Here is an 18,435-nt window from a genome sequence, read left to right as displayed (position 1 = left end):
ATGTCACAACTAATACGCCACAAAGCAAACATTCATAAAAAGGCATATAAAACGTAGTAATGCTCAACTCCACACCTCATTACCGATTACAAATTCATAAAACTAGTAACTGAAAAAAAATATTTTAAATCCATTTCAGGCAAAATAAAATATTTCCCTTAAAAAATAACGTTAAAAAAAAAGAAACTTTTACAACGCGACCAAACAAAATCCATAATCACAAAGTTTCGTTTTATTATGTAAACATAATAAAATATACACTTGCCAACTCGCCACGTTTCATCACTGAGCTCCACAAGAATTATGTTTTAAGGGGGGATGGGGGGGAGGCTTGGAAAACTTTTATTGCCTGCATTAATATGGCTATGGTAGAGAACAAATTGTGTAAACTTTTACTTCCAGCTTAAGACCGGTTTTGTGTTTGTTTTGTTTTTCTTGGGAATTTTGTATTTTGTTTATTTTTTAACATAATTTTTAATGGAGATTTTAGTGGGGAATTATAAGTATACGTACGTGTAAGTGTGAGGCTGTTAGCAGTTATGTAAGTTCAAATTTAAATTGTTGTGGTATTTTATTGTGGCAACAATGAGACAAGAAAAACTTACATAACTTTTACCAATACCACAAATGGTGTTAATCTTTCTTCGACAATAACCATAACATAACTGACAGCAACAACAATGTTGCTGCAGAACTTAATTTTATGTAAAAATTTTCGGCTGCTAGAGCTTGAGCCATATTAAGTGTTAAATGCGGCGTTATTCTAAGGTTCTAAATCATATTCATGGATTTTTGGAAAAATTTGAGGATGGAAGGAAAAACATTTAAAATAACCTTGAAGAGGAATAAGTACCACAATAAAAGCAGGTTGGATAAAAAAGATAAAAAGTCTGTGACAAAAAATCCATATGGGCCTCCGACAAAAAAATCTTAAAAAAATCCAGGTCTAATGCCTTGTGGACCTCTGACAAAAAATCTTAAAAAAATCCACGCCTAATGCCTTGTGGACCTCTGACAAAAAATCTTAAAAAATCCACGCCTAATGCCTGAAAAAAATTCTTAAGAAAGTCCACGCCTTATGCCTAGTGGCCTCTGACAAAAAGTCTTAAAAAAAATCCAGGCCTAATGCCTGACAAAAATTCTTAAGAAAGTCCACGCATTATGCCTTATGGCCTCTGACAAAAAATCTTAAAAAAATCCACGCCTAATGCCTTGTGGGCCTCTGACAAAAAATCTTAAAAAAATCCACGCCTAATGCCTTGTGGGCCTCTGACAAAAAATCTTAAAAAAATCCACGCCTAATGCCTTGTGGGCCTCTGACAAAAAATCTTAAAAAAATCCACGCCTAATGCCTTGTGGGCCTCTGACAAAAAATCTTAAAAAAATCCACGCCTAATGCCTTGTGGGCCTCTGACAAAAAATCTTAAAAAAATCCACGCCTAATGCCTTGTGGGCCTCTGACAAAAATCTTAAAAAAATCCAGGCCTAATGCCTTGTGGGCCTCTGACAAAAAATCTTAAAAAAATCCAGGCCTAATGCCTTGTGGGCCTCTGACAAAAAATCTTAAAAAAATCCACGCCTAATGCCTTGTGGGCCTCTGACAAAAAATCTTAAAAAAATCCACGCCTAATGCCTTGTGGGCCTCTGACAAAAAATCTTAAAAAAATCCACGCCTAATGCCTTGTGGGCCTCTGACAAAAAATCTTAAAAAAATCCACGCCTAATGCCTTGTGGGCCTCTGACAAAAAATCTTAAAAAAATCCACGCCTAATGCCTTGTGGGCCTCTGACAAAAAATCTTAAAAAAATCCACGCCTAATGCCTTGTGGGCCTCTGACAAAAAATCTTAAAAAAATCCACGCCTAATGCCTTGTGGGCCTCTGACAAAAAATCTTAAAAAAATCCACGCCTAATGCCTTGTGGGCCTCTGACAAAAAATCTTAAAAAAATCCACGCCTAATGCCTTGTGGGCCTCTGACAAAAAATCTTAAAAAAATCCACGCCTAATGCCTTGTGGGCCTCTGACAAAAAATCTTAAAAAAATCCACGCCTAATGCCTTGTGGGCCTCTGACAAAAAATCTTAAAAAAATCCACGCCTAATGCCTTGTGGGCCTCTGACAAAAAATCTTAAAAAAATCCACGCCTAATGCCTTGTGGGCCTCTGACAAAAAATCTTAAAAAAATCCACGCCTAATGCCTTGTGGGCCTCTGACAAAAAATCTTAAAAAAATTCACGCCTAATGCCTTGTGGGCCTCTGACAAAAAATCTTAAAAAAATCCACGCCTAATGCCTTGTGGGCCTCTGACAAAAAATCTTAAAAAAATCCACGCCTAATGCCTTGTGGGCCTCTGACAAAAAATCTTAAAAAAATCCACGCCTAATGCCTTGTGGGCCTCTGACAAAAAATCTTAAAAAAATCCACGCCTAATGCCTTGTGGGCCTCTGACAAAAAATCTTAAAAAAATCCACGCCTAATGCCTTGTGGGCCTCTGACAAAAAATCTTAAAAAAATCCACGCCTAATGCCTTGTGGGCCTCTGACAAAAAATCTTAAAAAAATCCACGCCTAATGCCTTGTGGGCCTCTGACAAAAAATCTTAAAAAAATCCACGCCTAATGCCTTGTGGGCCTCTGACAAAAAATCTTAAAAAAATCCACGCCTAATGCCTTGTGGGCCTCTGACAAAAAATCGTAAAAAAATCCACGCCTAATGCCTTGTGGGCCTCTAACAAAAAATCGTAAAAAATCCACGCCTTATGCCTTGTGGGCCTCTAACAAAAATCGTAAAAAAAATCCACGCCTTATGCCTTGTGGGCCTCTGACAAAAAATCCGAAAAAAACACGCCTAATGCCTTGTGGGCCTCTGACAAAAAATCAGAAAAAACGCGCCTAATGCCTTGTGGGCCTCTGACAAAAAATCCGAAAAAAACACGCCTAATGCCCTGTGGGCCTCTGACAAAAAATCTTTAAAAAATCCACGCCTAATGCCTTGTGGGCCTCTGACAAAAAATCTTTAAAAAATCCACGCCTAATGCCTTTTGGGCCTCTGACAAAAAATCTTTAAACAATCCACGCCTAATGCCTTTTGGGCCTCTGACAAAAAATCTTTAAAAAATCCACGCCTAATGCGTTGTGGGCCTCTGACAAAAAATCTTAAAAAAATCCACACCTAATACCTAGTGAGCCTCTGACAAAAAATCGTAAAAAAATCCACGCCTAATGCATTGTGGGCCTCTGACAAAAGATCTTAAAAACAACCACGCCTAATGCCTTGTGAACCTAAAAAATAATTATCTGCAATAAACCGGCCAGACCTCCTGATACTTGGAGTAGCCAACTATCTTCTTATTCCTCTACATATGTTCTGTAATGGCACAAAATGTGTGTGCGTTTGTTTTTCTGGTAAAAAAAAAAAAAACATAAAACCCTTGAATTTTTTGGCCTGTGGCAATGAAATGTTCCGTACAACACACGTTTCGCATTGTTCTATGTCTGGTCTGGTCTCTGTGCTTGGATAATTGCAACGAAAATTTCATTTAAAGTTTTAATAACACACAAAATACACCTGTGTCGGATTCAGTAAAAAACAAATCACCAAAATGTGTTCAGCAGACATTTTGTTTATCATCATCAAACAGAGCATTATCTCCTGGAATGTGGGAAAAACACAATAAATGCCGACTCAAAGATAAGAGTTGAACAGAACATAAAAACGCAGATGATTGTTGGTCGGACATTCGTTTCGTTTAGGCGTTACCACCCACCTATCCCCGTTCACATTAAGGGTTTTTAAATTATATGATAATTTTTGTGGTGTAGACAGAAATAATCGTTTATGTGATTGGACGGAGAGAGATATTCTAAGGAATTGATTATTTTAAGGGCCATAAAACAAAGAAAAAGCTTCTTTAAGTCTTATGTTATTCCACCTGTAGAGGATGTGTTCTACACACAAAAAAAGGCCTCTCATATCTCATATGTCCCAAACATATTTTGCAGCAAACATATATTTGTTTGCAAGCAGTCCCAAACATAACAAATTATATGTTTGGGTGCAAATAAATACAAACCAAAAAGCCACAAAAAACGAACACATGCACCAGCGGGATCTTACTGAGAGCAAGGGAGAGTAAATTTCAATGTAAAAAACATTGAAATGTATGCTCACTAGCTCTCAATAAGCGCTCACTGGATATATGTAACATATACACACATTTATGAATAATGGTGGTTGTTTATTGAAACGCATGGAAATAAGCAACAACAGACACATAGGTACATAAAAGATTCCAAAGAAATACATAACAGACTTTAATAAAAGAAAAACGGAATGAAATAATTTATAAAACTTTACACTTTTAAAAAGAAATAAATATATAGAAACCTCAATGAACGCTTCACCTTAATTGTGAAATAAAACACATTTTCCTCAAAGTTGAAATCATCAGTGAAAAATCGACATCTGGAATTAAATGATTATAAATTTAATAAATATGTACATCCATATTTCAAACATACATATGTATGTATGTATATTAGGCCGGGGCGATTTGTATGGAAGGAAAAAAACCTTAATGGGCCCTTCGTGTTTCTGATTCTTGGGATTGAACTGAGCAAAAAAGTCCACTAGAGCATAGGTCTACGGTGAAAATCGAGCCTCCTGATTTTGACTTGAAGTTTTTTATCCACCTTTTCCAGACATTTTGGCATATAACAGCCAAACCATTGAGATTTCCGATCGAACATAAGGACAACAATTGTAGCCAAGACAGTAATTAAGAACTCTCTAATACATCGCAAAAGCATTGAAACGCTCCTTCAGACAGTTTTGGCCTTGAGAAAGTGCAAACTTTTCGAAAAATGTCGATAAATGACACTGTGGTTCAAAAGTTGACCAGAAAAATATTCAAGCGTTCTGATGCAAGATTATATCGTGTTGGGATCCATAGACAACGACAATGTCTTTAGTTCGTTTGGGTTACTTCGTTTTATTTTTTTATAACGGTAAAAGTAGTGAAAATCTGGGTTTCTTACATTTTCAAATTTAAACGGACATATCTTCTTTTTTCACAAAGAATTTCTATTGATCCCACGCCATTAGGCGTGGATTTTTTTAAAGATTTTTTGTCAGAGGCCCACAAGCCATTAGGCTTAGTTTTTTTTAACGATTTTTTGTCAGAGGTCCACACGGCATTAGGCGTGGATTTTTGAAAATTTTTTGTTAGAGGCCCACAAGCCATTAGGCTTGGATTTTTTAAAGATTTTTTGTCAGAGGCCAACACGGCATTATGAGTGGATTTTTTTAAGATTCATTGTCAGAGTCCACAGGGCATAAGGCTTCGATTTTTTAAAGATTTTTTGTTAGAGGGCCACAAGGCATTAGGCGTAGATTTTTTGTCAGAGGCATAAAGGCTTTAGGTGTGGATTTTTTTAAGATTTTTTGTCAGAGGCCAACAAGGCATTAGGCGTGGTTTTTTTTAAGATTTTTTGTCAGAGGGCCACACGGCATTAGGCGTGGATTTTTCTTAGATTTTTTGTCAGAGGCCCACAAGGCATTAGGCGTGAATTTTTTAAGAGTTTTTGTCAGAAGCCCACAAGGCGTGGATTTTTTAAGGTTTTTGTCAAAAACCAACAAGGCATTAGGCGTGGTTTTTTAAGATTCTTTGTCAGAGGCCCAAAGGCATTAGACGTCGATTTTTTAAGATTTTTTTATCAGAGGCCGCAAGGCATTAGGCGTGGACTTTTTAAGATTTTTTGTCAGAGGCCGCAAGGCATTAGGCATGGATTGTTTGTCAGAGGCCCAAAGGCATTAGACGTCGATTTTTTAAGATTTTTTTATCAGAGGCCGCAAGGCATTAGGCGTGGACTTTTTAAGATTTTTTGTCAGAAGCCGCAAGGCATTAGGCATGGATTTTTTGTCAGAGGCCGCAAGGCATTTGGCGTGGATTTTTTAAGATTTTTTGTCAGAGGCCACAAGGCATTAGGCGTGGATTTTTTAAGATTTTTTGTCAGAGGCCCTTAAGGCATTAGGCGTGGATTTTTTTAAGATTTTTTGTCAGAGGCCCAAAAGACATTAGGCCCAAAAGGCATTAGGCGTGGATTTTTTAAAGATTTTTTGTCAGAGGCCCAAAAGGCATTAGGCGTGGATTTTTTAAAGATTTTTTGTCAGAGGCCCAAAAGACATTAGGCGTGGATTTTTTAAAGATTTTTGTCAGAGGCCCAAAAGGCATTAGGCGTGGATTTTTTAAAGATTTTTTGTCAGAGGCCCAAAAGGCATTAGGCGTGGATTTTTTAAAGATTTTTTGTCAGAGGCCCAAAAGGCATTAGGCGTGGATTTTTTAAAGATTTTTTGTCAGAGGCCCAAAAGGCATTAGGCGTGGATTTTTTAAAGATTTTTTGTCAGAGGCCCAAAAGGCATTAGACGTGGATTTTTTAAAGATTTTTTGTCAGAGGCCCAAAAGGCATTAGGCGTGGATTTTTTAAAGATTTTTTGTCAGAGGCCCAAAAGGCATTAGGCGTGGATTTTTTAAAGATTTTTTGTCAGAGGCCCAAAAGGCATTAGGCGTGGATTTTTTAAAGATTTTTTGTCAGAGGCCCAAAAGGCATTAGGCGTGGATTTTTTAAAGATTTTTTGTCAGAGGCCCAAAAGGCATTAGGCGTGGATTTTTTAAAGATTTTTTGTCAGAGGCCCAAAAGGCATTAGGCGTGGATTTTTTAAAGATTTTTTGTCAGAGGCCCAAAAGGCATTAGACGTGGATTTTTTAAAGATTTTTTGTCAGAGGCCCAAAAGGCATTAGGCGTGGATTTTTTAAAGATTTTTTGTCAGAGGCCCAAAAGGCATTAGGCGTGGATTTTTTAAAGATTTTTTGTCAGAGGCCCAAAAGGCATTAGGCGTGGATTTTTTAAAGATTTTTTGTCAGAGGCCCAAAAGGCATTAGGCGTGGATTTTTTAAAGATTTTTTTGTCAGAGGCCCAAAAGGCATTAGGCGTGGATTTTTTAAAGATTTTTTGTCAGAGGCCCAAAAGGCATTAGGCGTGGATTTTTTTAAGATTTTTTGTCAGAGGCCCTTAAGGCATTAGGCGTGGATTTTTTTAAGATTTTTTGTCAGAGGCCCTTAAGGCATTAGGCGTGGATTTTTTTAAGATTTTTTGTCAGAGGCCCTTAAGGCATTAGGCGTGGATTTTTTTAAGATTTTTTGTCAGAGGCCCAAAAGGCATTAGGCGTGGATTTTTTTTAAGATTTTTTGTCAGAGGCCCTTAAGGCATTAGGCGTGGATTTTTTTAAGATTTTTTGTCAGAGGCCCTTAAGGCATTAGGCGTGGATTTTTTTAAGATTTTTTGTCAGAGGCCCTTAAGGCATTAGGCGTGGATTTTTTTAAGATTTTTTGTCAGAGGCCCTTAAGGCATTAGGCGTGGATTTTTTTAAGATTTTTTGTCAGAGGCCCTTAAGGCATTAGGCGTGGATTTTTTTTAAGATTTTTTGTCAGAGGCCCTTAAGGCATTAGGCGTGGATTTTTTTAAGATTTTTTGTCAGAGACCCTTAAGGCATTAGGCGTGGATTTTTTTAAGATTTTTTGTCAGAGACCCTTAAGGCATTAGGCGTGGATTTTTTTAAGATTTTTTGTCAGAGACCCTTAAGGCATTAGGCGTGGATTTTTTTAAGATTTTTTGTCAGAGACCCTTAAGGCATTAGGCGTGGATTTTTTTAAAGATTTTTTGTCAGAGGCCCAAAAGGCATTAAGCGTGGATTTTTTTAAAGATTTTTTGTCAGAGGCCCAAAAGGCATTAGGCGTGGATTTTTTTAAAGATTTTTTGTCAGAGGCCCAAAAGGCATTAGGCGTGGATTTTTTTAAAGATTTTTTGTCAGAGGCCCAAAAGGCATTAGGCGTGGATTTTTTTAAAGATTTTTTGTCAGAGGCCCAAAAGGCATTAGGCGTGGATTTTTTTAAAGATTTTTTGTCAGAGGCCCAAAAGGCATTAGGCGTGGATTTTTTTAAAGATTTTTTGTCAGAGGCCCAAAAGGCATTAGGCGTGGATTTTTTTAAAGATTTTTTGTCAGAGGCCCAAAAGGCATTAGGCGTGGATTTTTTTAAAGATTTTTTGTCAGAGGCCCAAAAGGCATTAGGCGTGGATTTTTTTAAAGATTTTTTGTCAGAGGCCCAAAAGGCATTAGGCGTGGATTTTTTTAAAGATTTTTTGTCAGAGGCCCAAAAGGCATTAGGCGTGGATTTTTTTAAAGATTTTTTGTCAGAGGCCCAAAAGGCATTAGGCGTGGATTTTTTTAAAGATTTTTTGTCAGAGGCCCAAAAGGCATTAGGCGTGGATTTTTTTAAAGATTTTTTGTCAGAGGCCCAAAAGGCATTAGGCGTGGATTTTTTTAAAGATTTTTTGTCAGAGGCCCAAAAGGCATTAGGCGTGGATTTTTTTAAAGATTTTTTGTCAGAGGCCCAAAAGGCATTAGGCGTGGATTTTTTTAAAGATTTTTTGTCAGAGGCCCAAAAGGCATTAGGCGTGGATTTTTTTAAAGATTTTTTGTCAGAGGCCCAAAAGGCATTAGGCGTGGATTTTTTTAAAGATTTTTTGTCAGAGGCCCAAAAGGCATTAGGCGTGGATTTTTTTAAAGATTTTTTGTCAGAGGCCCAAAAGGCATTAGGCGTGGATTTTTTTAAAGATTTTTTGTCAGAGGCCCAAAAGGCATTAGGCGTGGATTTTTTTAAAGATTTTTTGTCAGAGGCCCAAAAGGCATTAGGCGTGGATTTTTTTAAAGATTTTTTGTCAGAGGCCCAAAAGGCATTAGGCGTGGATTTTTTTAAAGATTTTTTGTCAGAGGCCCAAAAGGCATTAGGCGTGGATTTTTTTAAAGATTTTTTGTCAGAGGCCCAAAAGGCATTAGGCGTGGATTTTTTTAAAGATTTTTTGTCAGAGGCCCAAAAGGCATTAGGCGTGGATTTTTTTAAAGATTTTTTGTCAGAGGCCCAAAAGGCATTAGGCGTGGATTTTTTTAAAGATTTTTTGTCAGAGGCCCAAAAGGCATTAGGCGTGGATTTTTTTAAAGATTTTTTGTCAGAGGCCCAAAAGGCATTAGGCGTGGATTTTTTTAAAGATTTTTTGTCAGAGGCCCAAAAGGCATTAGGCGTGGATTTTTTTAAAGATTTTTTGTCAGAGGCCCAAAAGGCATTAGGCGTGGATTTTTTTAAAGATTTTTTGTCAGAGGCCCAAAAGGCATTAGGCGTGGATTTTTTTAAAGATTTTTTGTCAGAGGCCCAAAAGGCATTAGGCGTGGATTTTTTTAAAGATTTTTTGTCAGAGGCCCAAAAGGCATTAGGCGTGGATTTTTTTAAAGATTTTTTGTCAGAGGCCCAAAAGGCATTAGGCGTGGATTTTTTTAAAGATTTTTTGTCAGAGGCCCAAAAGGCATTAGGCGTGGATTTTTTTAAAGATTTTTTGTCAGAGGCCCAAAAGGCATTAGGCGTGGATTTTTTTAAAGATTTTTTGTCAGAGGCCCAAAAGGCATTAGGCGTGGATTTTTTTAAAGATTTTTTGTCAGAGGCCCAAAAGGCATTAGGCGTGGATTTTTTTAAAGATTTTTTGTCAGAGGCCCAAAAGGCATTAGGCGTGGATTTTTTTAAAGATTTTTTGTCAGAGGCCCAAAAGGCATTAGGCGTGGATTTTTTTAAAGATTTTTTGTCAGAGGCCCAAAAGGCATTAGGCGTGGATTTTTTTAAAGATTTTTTGTCAGAGGCCCAAAAGGCATTAGGCGTGGATTTTTTTAAAGATTTTTTGTCAGAGGCATTAGGCGTGGATTTTTTTTAAAGATTTTTTGTCAGAGGCCCAAAAGGCATTAGGCGTGGATTTTTTTAAAGATTTTTTGTCAGAGGCCCAAAAGGCATTAGGCTTGGATTTTTTTAAAGATTTTTTGTCAGAGGCCCAAAAGGCATTAGGCGTGGATTTTTTTAAAGATTTTTTGTCAGAGGCCCAAAAGGCATTAGGCGTGGATTTTTTTAAAGATTTTTTGTCAGAGGCCCAAAAGGCATTAGGCGTGGATTTTTTTTAAAGATTTTTTGTCAGAGGCCCAAAAGGCATTAGGCGTGGATTTTTTTAAAGATTTTTTGCCTGAGGCCCAAAAGGCATTAGGCGTGGATTTTTTTAAAGATTTTTTGCCTGAGGCCCAAAAGGCATTAGGCGTGGATTTTTTTAAAGATTTTTTTGTCAGAGGCCCAAAAGGCATTAGGCGTGGATTTTTTAAAGATTTTTTGTCTGAGGCCCAAAAGGCATTAGGCGTGGATTTTTTTAAAGATTTTTTTGTCAGAGGCCCAAAAGGCATTAGGCGTGGATTTTTTTAAAGATTTTTTGTCAGAGGCATTAGGCGTGGATTTTTTTAAAGATTTTTTGTCAGAGGCATTAGGCGTGGATTTTTTTAAAGATTTTTTGTCAGAGGCATTAGGCGTGGATTTTTTTAAAGATTTTTTGTCAGAGGCATTAGGCGTGGATTTTTTTAAAGATTTTTTGTCAGAGGCATTAGGCGTGGATTTTTTTAAAGATGTTTTGTCAGAGACCCAAAAGGCATTAGGCGTGGATTTTTTTAAAGATTTTTTGTCAGAGGCATTAGGCGTGGATTTTTTTAAAGATTTTTTGTCAGAGGCATTAGGCGTGGATTTTTTTAAAGATTTTTTGTCAGAGGCCCAAAAGGCATTAGGCGTGGATTTTTTTAAAGATTTTTTGTCAGAGGCCCAAAAGGCATTAGGCGTGGATTTTTTTAAAGATTTTTTGTTAGAGGCCCAAAAGGCATTAGGCGTAAATTTTTTTAAAGATTTTTTTAAAGATTTTTTGTCAAAAGGCATTAGGCGTGGATTTTTTTAAAGATTTTTTGTCAGAGGCCCAAAAGGCATTAGGCGTGGATTTTTTTAAAGATTTTTTGTCAGAGGCCCAAAAGGCATTAGGCGTGGATTTTTTTAAAGATTTTTTGTCAGAGGCCCAAAAGGCATTAGGCGTGGATTTTTTTAAAGATTTTTTGTCAGAGGCCCAAAAGGCATTAGGCGTGGATTTTTTAAAGATTTTTTGTCAGAGGCCCAAAAGGCATTAGGCGTGGATTTTTTTAAAGATTTTTTGTCAGAGGCCCAAAAGGCATTAGGCGTGGATTTTTTTAAAGATTTTTTGTCAGAGGCCCAAAAGGCATTAGGCGTGGATTTTTTTAAAGATTTTTTGTCAGAGGCCCAAAAGGCATTAGGCGTGGATTTTTTTAAAGATTTTTTGTCAGAGGCCCAAAAGGCATTAGGCGTGGATTTTTTTAAAGATTTTTTGTCAGAGGCCCAAAAGGCATTAGGCGTGGATTTTTTTAAAGATTTTTTGTCAGAGGCCCAAAAGGCATTAGGCGTGGATTTTTTTAAAGATTTTTTGTCAGAGGCCCAAAAGGCATTAGGCGTGGATTTTTTTAAAGATTTTTTGTCAGAGGCCCAAAAGGCATTAGGCGTGGATTTTTTTAAAGATTTTTTGTCAGAGGCCCAAAAGGCATTAGGCGTGGATTTTTTTAAAGATTTTTTGTCAGAGGCCCAAAAGGCATTAGGCGTGGATTTTTTTAAAGATTTTTTGTCAGAGGCCCAAAAGGCATTAGGCGTGGATTTTTTTAAAGATTTTTTGTCAGAGGCCCAAAAGGCATTAGGCGTGGATTTTTTTAAAGATTTTTTGTCAGAGGCCCAAAAGGCATTAGGCGTGGATTTTTTTAAAGATTTTTTGTCAGAGGCCCAAAAGGCATTAGGCGTGGATTTTTTTAAAGATTTTTTGTCAGAGGCCCAAAAGGCATTAGGCGTGGATTTTTTTAAAGATTTTTTGTCAGAGGCCCAAAAGGCATTAGGCGTGGATTTTTTTAAAGATTTTTTGTCAGAGGCCCAAAAGGCATTAGGCGTGGATTTTTTTAAAGATTTTTTGTCAGAGGCCCAAAAGGCATTAGGCGTGGATTTTTTTAAAGATTTTTTGTCAGAGGCCCAAAAGGCATTAGGCGTGGATTTTTTTAAAGATTTTTTGTCAGAGGCCCAAAAGGCATTAGGCGTGGATTTTTTAAAGATTTTTTGTCAGAGGCCCAAATGGCATTGGGCGTGGATTTTTTAAAGATTTTTTGTCAGAGGCCCACAAGGCATTAGGCGTGGATTTTTTTAAAGATTTTTTGTCAGAGGCCCAAAAGGCATTAGGCGTGGATTTTTTTAAAGATTTTTTGTCAGAGGCCCAAAAGGCATTAGGCGTGGATTTTTTTAAAGATTTTTTGTCAGAGGCCCAAAAGGCATTAGGCGTGGATTTTTTTAAAGATTTTTCGTCTGAGGCCCAAAAGGCATTAGGCGTGGATTTTTTTAAAGATTTTTTTGTCAGAGGCCCAAAAGGCATTAGGCGTGGATTTTTTTAAAGATTTTTTGTCAGAGGCATTAGGCGTGGATTTTTTTAAAGATTTTTTGTCAGAGGCATTAGGCGTGGATTTTTTTAAAGATTTTTTGTCAGAGGCATTAGGCGTGGATTTTTTTAAAGATTTTTTGTCAGAGGCATTAGGCGTGGATTTTTTTAAAGATGTTTTGTCAGAGACCCAAAAGGCATTAGGCGTGGATTTTTTTAAAGATTTTTTGTCAGAGGCATTAGGCGTGGATTTTTTTAAAGATTTTTTGTCAGAGGCATTAGGCGTGGATTTTTTTAAAGATTTTTTGTCAGAGGCCCAAAAGGCATTAGGCGTGGATTTTTTTAAAGATTTTTTGTTAGAGGCCCAAAAGGCATTAGGCGTAAATTTTTTTAAAGATTTTTTTAAAGATTTTTTGTCAAAAGGCATTAGGCGTGGATTTTTTTAAAGATTTTTTGTCAGAGGCCCAAAAGGCATTAGGCGTGGATTTTTTTAAAGATTTTTTGTCAGAGGCCCAAAAGGCATTAGGCGTGGATTTTTTTAAAGATTTTTTGTCAGAGGCCCAAAAGGCATTAGGCGTGGATTTTTTTAAAGATTTTTTGTCAGAGGCCCAAAAGGCATTAGGCGTGGATTTTTTTAAAGATTTTTTGTCAGAGGCCCAAAAGGCATTAGGCGTGGATTTTTTAAAGATTTTTTGTCAGAGGCCCAAAAGGCATTAGGCGTGGATTTTTTTAAAGATTTTTTGTCAGAGGCCCAAAAGGCATTAGGCGTGGATTTTTTTAAAGATTTTTTGTCAGAGGCCCAAAAGGCATTAGGCGTGGATTTTTTAAAGATTTTTTGTCAGAGGCCCAAAAGGCATTAGGCGTGGATTTTTTTAAAGATTTTTTGTCAGAGGCCCAAAAGGCATTAGGCGTGGATTTTTTTAAAGATTTTTTGTCAGAGGCCCAAAAGGCATTAGGCGTGGATTTTTTTAAAGATTTTTTGTCAGAGGCCCAAAAGGCATTAGGCGTGGATTTTTTTAAAGATTTTTTGTCAGAGGCCCAAAAGGCATTAGGCGTGGATTTTTTTAAAGATTTTTTGTCAGAGGCCCAAAAGGCATTAGGCGTGGATTTTTTTAAAGATTTTTTGTCAGAGGCCCAAAAGGCATTAGGCGTGGATTTTTTTAAAGATTTTTTGTCAGAGGCCCAAAAGGCATTAGGCGTGGATTTTTTAAAGATTTTTTGTCAGAGGCCCAAATGGCATTGGGCGTGGATTTTTTAAAGATTTTTTGTCAGAGGCCCACAAGGCATTAGGCGTGGATTTTTTTAAAGATTTTTTGTCAGAGGCCCAAAAGGCATTAGGCGTGGATTTTTTTAAAGATTTTTTGTCAGAGGCCCAAAAGGCATTAGGCGTGGATTTTTTTAAAGATTTTTTGTCAGAGGCCCAAAAGGCATTAGGCGTGGATTTTTTTAAAGATTTTTTGTCAGAGGCCCAAAAGGCATTAGGCGTGGATTTTTTTAAAGATTTTTTGTCAGAGGCCCAAAAGGCATTAGGCGTGGATTTTTTTAAAGATTTTTTGTCAGAGGCCCAAAAGGCATTAGGCGTGGATTTTTTTAAAGATTTTTTGTCAGAGGCCCAAATGGCATTGGGCGTGGATTTTTTAAAGATTTTTTGTCAGAGGCCCAAAAGGCATTAGGCGTGGATTTTTTTAAAGATTTTTTGTCAGAGGCCCAAAAGGCATTAGGCGTGGATTTTTTTAAAGATTTTTTGTCAGAGGCCCAAAAGGCATTAGGCGTGGATTTTTTTAAAGATTTTTTGTCAGAGGCCCAAAAGGCATTAGGCGTGGATTTTTTTAAAGATTTTTTGTCAGAGGCCCAAAAGGCATTAGGCGTGGATTTTTTTTAAAGATTTTTTGTCAGAGGCCCAAAAGGCATTAGGCGTGGATTTTTTTAAAGATTTTTTGTCAGAGGCCCAAAAGGCATTAGGCGTGGATTTTTTTAAAGATTTTTTGTCAGAGGCCCAAAAGGCATTAGGCGTGGATTTTTTTAAAGATTTTTTGTCAGAGGCCCAAAAGGCATTAGGCGTGGATTTTTTTAAAGATTTTTTGTCAGAGGCCCAAAAGGCATTAGGCGTGGATTTTTTTAAAGATTTTTTGTCAGAGGCCCAAAAGGCATTAGGCGTGGATTTTTTTAAAGATTTTTTGTCAGAGGCCCAAAAGGCATTAGGCGTGGATTTTTTTAAAGATTTTTTGTCAGAGGCCCAAAAGGCATTAGGCGTGGATTTTTTTAAAGATTTTTTGTCAGAGGCCCAAAAGGCATTAGGCGTGGATTTTTTTAAAGATTTTTTGTCAGAGGCCCAAAAGGCATTAGGCGTGGATTTTTTTAAAGATTTTTTGTCAGAGGCCCAAAAGGCATTAGGCGTGGATTTTTTTAAAGATTTTTTGTCAGAGGCCCAAAAGGCATTAGGCGTGGATTTTTTTAAAGATTTTTTGTCAGAGGCCCAAAAGGCATTAGGCGTGGATTTTTTTAAAGATTTTTTGTCAGAGGCCCAAAAGGCATTAGGCGTGGATTTTTTTAAAGATTTTTTGTCAGAGGCCCAAAAGGCATTAGGCGTGGATTTTTTTAAAGATTTTTTGTCAGAGGCCCAAAAGGCATTAGGCGTGGATTTTTTTAAAGATTTTTTGTCAGAGGCCCAAAAGGCATTAGGCGTGGATTTTTTTAAAGATTTTTTGTCAGAGGCCCAAAAGGCATTAGGCGTGGATTTTTTTAAAGATTTTTTGTCAGAGGCCCAAAAGGCATTAGGCGTGGATTTTTTTAAAGATTTTTTGTCAGAGGCCCAAAAGGCATTAGGCGTGGATTTTTTTAAAGATTTTTTGTCAGAGGCCCAAAAGGCATTAGGCGTGGATTTTTTTAAAGATTTTTTGTCAGAGGCCCAAAAGGCATTAGGCGTGGATTTTTTTAAAGATTTTTTGTCAGAGGCCCAAAAGGCATTAGGCGTGGATTTTTTTAAAGATTTTTTGTCAGAGGCCCAAAAGGCATTAGGCGTGGATTTTTTTAAAGATTTTTTGTCAGAGGCCCAAAAGGCATTAGGCGTGGATTTTTTTAAAGATTTTTTGTCAGAGGCCCAAAAGGCATTAGGCGTGGATTTTTTTAAAGATTTTTTGTCAGAGGCCCAAAAGGCATTAGGCGTGGATTTTTTTAAAGATTTTTTGTCAGAGGCCCAAAAGGCATTAGGCGTGGATTTTTTTAAAGATTTTTTGTCAGAGGCCCAAAAGGCATTAGGCGTGGATTTTTTTAAAGATTTTTTGTCAGAGGCCCAAAAGGCATTAGGCGTGGACTTTTTTAAAGATTTTTTGTCAGAGGCCCAAAAGGCATTAGGCGTGGATTTTTTTAAAGATTTTTTGTCAGAGGCCCAAAAGGCATTAGGCGTGGACTTTTTTAAAGATTTTTTGTCAGAGGCCCAAAAGGCATTAGGCGTGGATTTTTTTAAAGATTTTTTGTCAGAGGCCCAAAAGGCATTAGGCGTGGATTTTTTTAAAGATTTTTTGTCAGAGGCCCAAAAGGCATTAGGCGTGGATTTTTTTAAAGATTTTTTGTCAGAGGCCCAAAAGGCATTAGGCGTGGATTTTTTTAAAGATTTTTTGTCAGAGGCCCAAAAGGCATTAGGCGTGGATTTTTTTAAAGATTTTTTGTCAGAGGCCCAAAAGGCATTAGGCGTGGATTTTTTTAAAGATTTTTTGTCATAGGCCCAAAAGGCATTAGGCGTGGATTTTTTTAAAGATTTTTTGTCAGAGGCCCAAAAGGCATTAGGCGTGGATTTTTTTTAAAGATTTTTTGTCAGAGGCCCAAAAGGCATTAGGCGTGGATTTTTTTAAAGATTTTTTGTCAGAGGCCCAAAAGGCATTAGGCTTGGATTTTTTTAAAGATTTTTTGTCAGAGGCCCAAAAGGCATTAGGCGTGGATTTTTTTAAAGATTTTTTGTCAGAGGCCCAAAAGGCATTAGGCGTGGATTTTTTTAAAGATTTTTTGTCAGAGGCCCAAAAGGCATTAGGCGTGGATTTTTTTAAAGATTTTTTGTCAGAGGCCCAAAAGGCATTAGGCGTGGATTTTTTTTAAGATTTTTTGTCAGAGGCCCAAAAGGCATTAGGCGTGGATTTTTTTAAAGATTTTTTGCCTGAGGCCCAAAAGGCATTAGGCGTGGATTTTTTTAAAGATTTTTTTTGTCAGAGGCCCAAAAGGCATTAGGCGTGGATTTTTTAAAGATTTTTTGTCTGAGGCCCAAAAGGCATTAGGCGTGGATTTTTTTAAAGATTTTTTTGTCAGAGGCCCAAAAGGCATTAGGCGTGGATTTTTTTAAAGATTTTTTGTCAGAGGCATTAGGCGTGGATTTTTTTAAAGATTTTTTGTCAGAGGCATTAGGCGTGGATTTTTTTAAAGATTTTTTGTCAGAGGCATTAGGCGTGGATTTTTTTAAAGATTTTTTGTCAGAGGCATTAGGCGTGGATTTTTTTAAAGATGTTTTGTCAGAGACCCAAAAGGCATTAGGCGTGGATTTTTTTAAAGATTTTTTGTCAGAGGCATTAGGCGTGGATTTTTTTTAAAGATTTTTTGTCAGAGGCCCAAAAGGCATTAGGCGTGGATTTTTTTAAAGATTTTTTGTCAGAGGCCCAAATGGCATTGGGCGTGGATTTTTTAAAGATTTTTTGTCAGAGGCCCACAAGGCATTAGGCGTGGATTTTTTTAAAGATTTTTTGTCAGAGGCCCAAAAGGCATTAGGCGTGGATTTTTTTTAAAGATTTTTTGTCAGAGGCCCAAAAGGCATTAGGCGTGGATTTTTTTAAAGATTTTTTGTCAGAGGCCCAAAAGGCATTAGGCGTGGATTTTTTTAAAGATTTTTTGTCAGAGGCCCAAAAGGCATTAGGCGTGGATTTTTTTAAAGATTTTTTGTCAGAGGCCCAAAAGGCATTAGGCGTGGATTTTTTTAAAGATTTTTTGTCAGAGGCCCAAAAGGCATTAGGCGTGGATTTTTTTAAAGATTTTTTGTCAGAGGCCCAAAAGGCATTAGGCGTGGATTTTTTTAAAGATTTTTTGTCAGAGGCCCAAAAGGCATTAGGCGTGGATTTTTTTAAAGATTTTTTGTCAGAGGCCCAAAAGGCATTAGGCGTGGATTTTTTTAAAGATTTTTTGTCAGAGGCCCAAAAGGCATTAGGCGTGGATTTTTTTAAAGATTTTTTGTCAGAGGCCCAAAAGGCATTAGGCGTGGATTTTTTTAAAGATTTTTTGTCAGAGGCCCAAAAGGCATTAGGCGTGGATTTTTTTAAAGATTTTTTGTCAGAGGCCCAAAAGGCATTAGGCGTGGATTTTTTTAAAGATTTTTTGTCAGAGGCCCAAAAGGCATTAGGCGTGGATTTTTTTAAAGATTTTTTGTCAGAGGCCCAAAAGGCATTAGGCGTGGATTTTTTTAAAGATTTTTTGTCAGAGGCCCAAAAGGCATTAGGCGTGGATTTTTTTAAAGATCTTGTCAGAGGCCCAAAAGGCATTAGGCGTGGATTTTTTTAAAGATTTTTTGTCAGAGGCCCAAAAGGCATTAGGCGTGGATTTTTTTAAAGATTTTTTGTCAGAGGCCCAAAAGGCATTAGGCGTGGATTTTTTTAAAGATTTTTTGTCAGAGGCCCAAAAGGCATTAGGCGTGGATTTTTTTAAAGATTTTTTGTCAGAGGCCCAAAAGGCATTAGGCGTGGATTTTTTTAAAGATTTTTTGTCAGAGGCATTAGGCGTGGATTTTTTTAAAGATTTTTTGTCAGAGGCATTAGGCGTGGATTTTTTTAAAGATGTTTTGTCAGAGACCCAAAAGGCATTAGGCGTGGATTTTTTTAAAGATTTTTTGTCAGAGGCATTAGGCGTGGATTTTTTTAAAGATTTTTTGTCAGAGGCATTAGGCGTGGATTTTTTTAAAGATTTTTTGTCAGAGACCCAAAAGGCATTAGGCGTGGATTTTTTTAAAGATTTTTTGTCAGAGGCATTAGGCGTGGATTTTTTTAAAGATTTTTTGTCAGAGACCCAAAAGGCATTAGGCGTGGA

Source organism: Musca autumnalis, unplaced genomic scaffold (assembly GCF_047663935.1).
Source record: "Musca autumnalis isolate F117 unplaced genomic scaffold, ASM4766393v1 scaffold_2, whole genome shotgun sequence".
NCBI lineage: Eukaryota > Metazoa > Arthropoda > Insecta > Diptera > Muscidae > Musca > Musca autumnalis.
The sequence above is the reverse complement of the archived record's forward strand: the minus strand, read 5'-3'. Positions refer to the sequence as shown.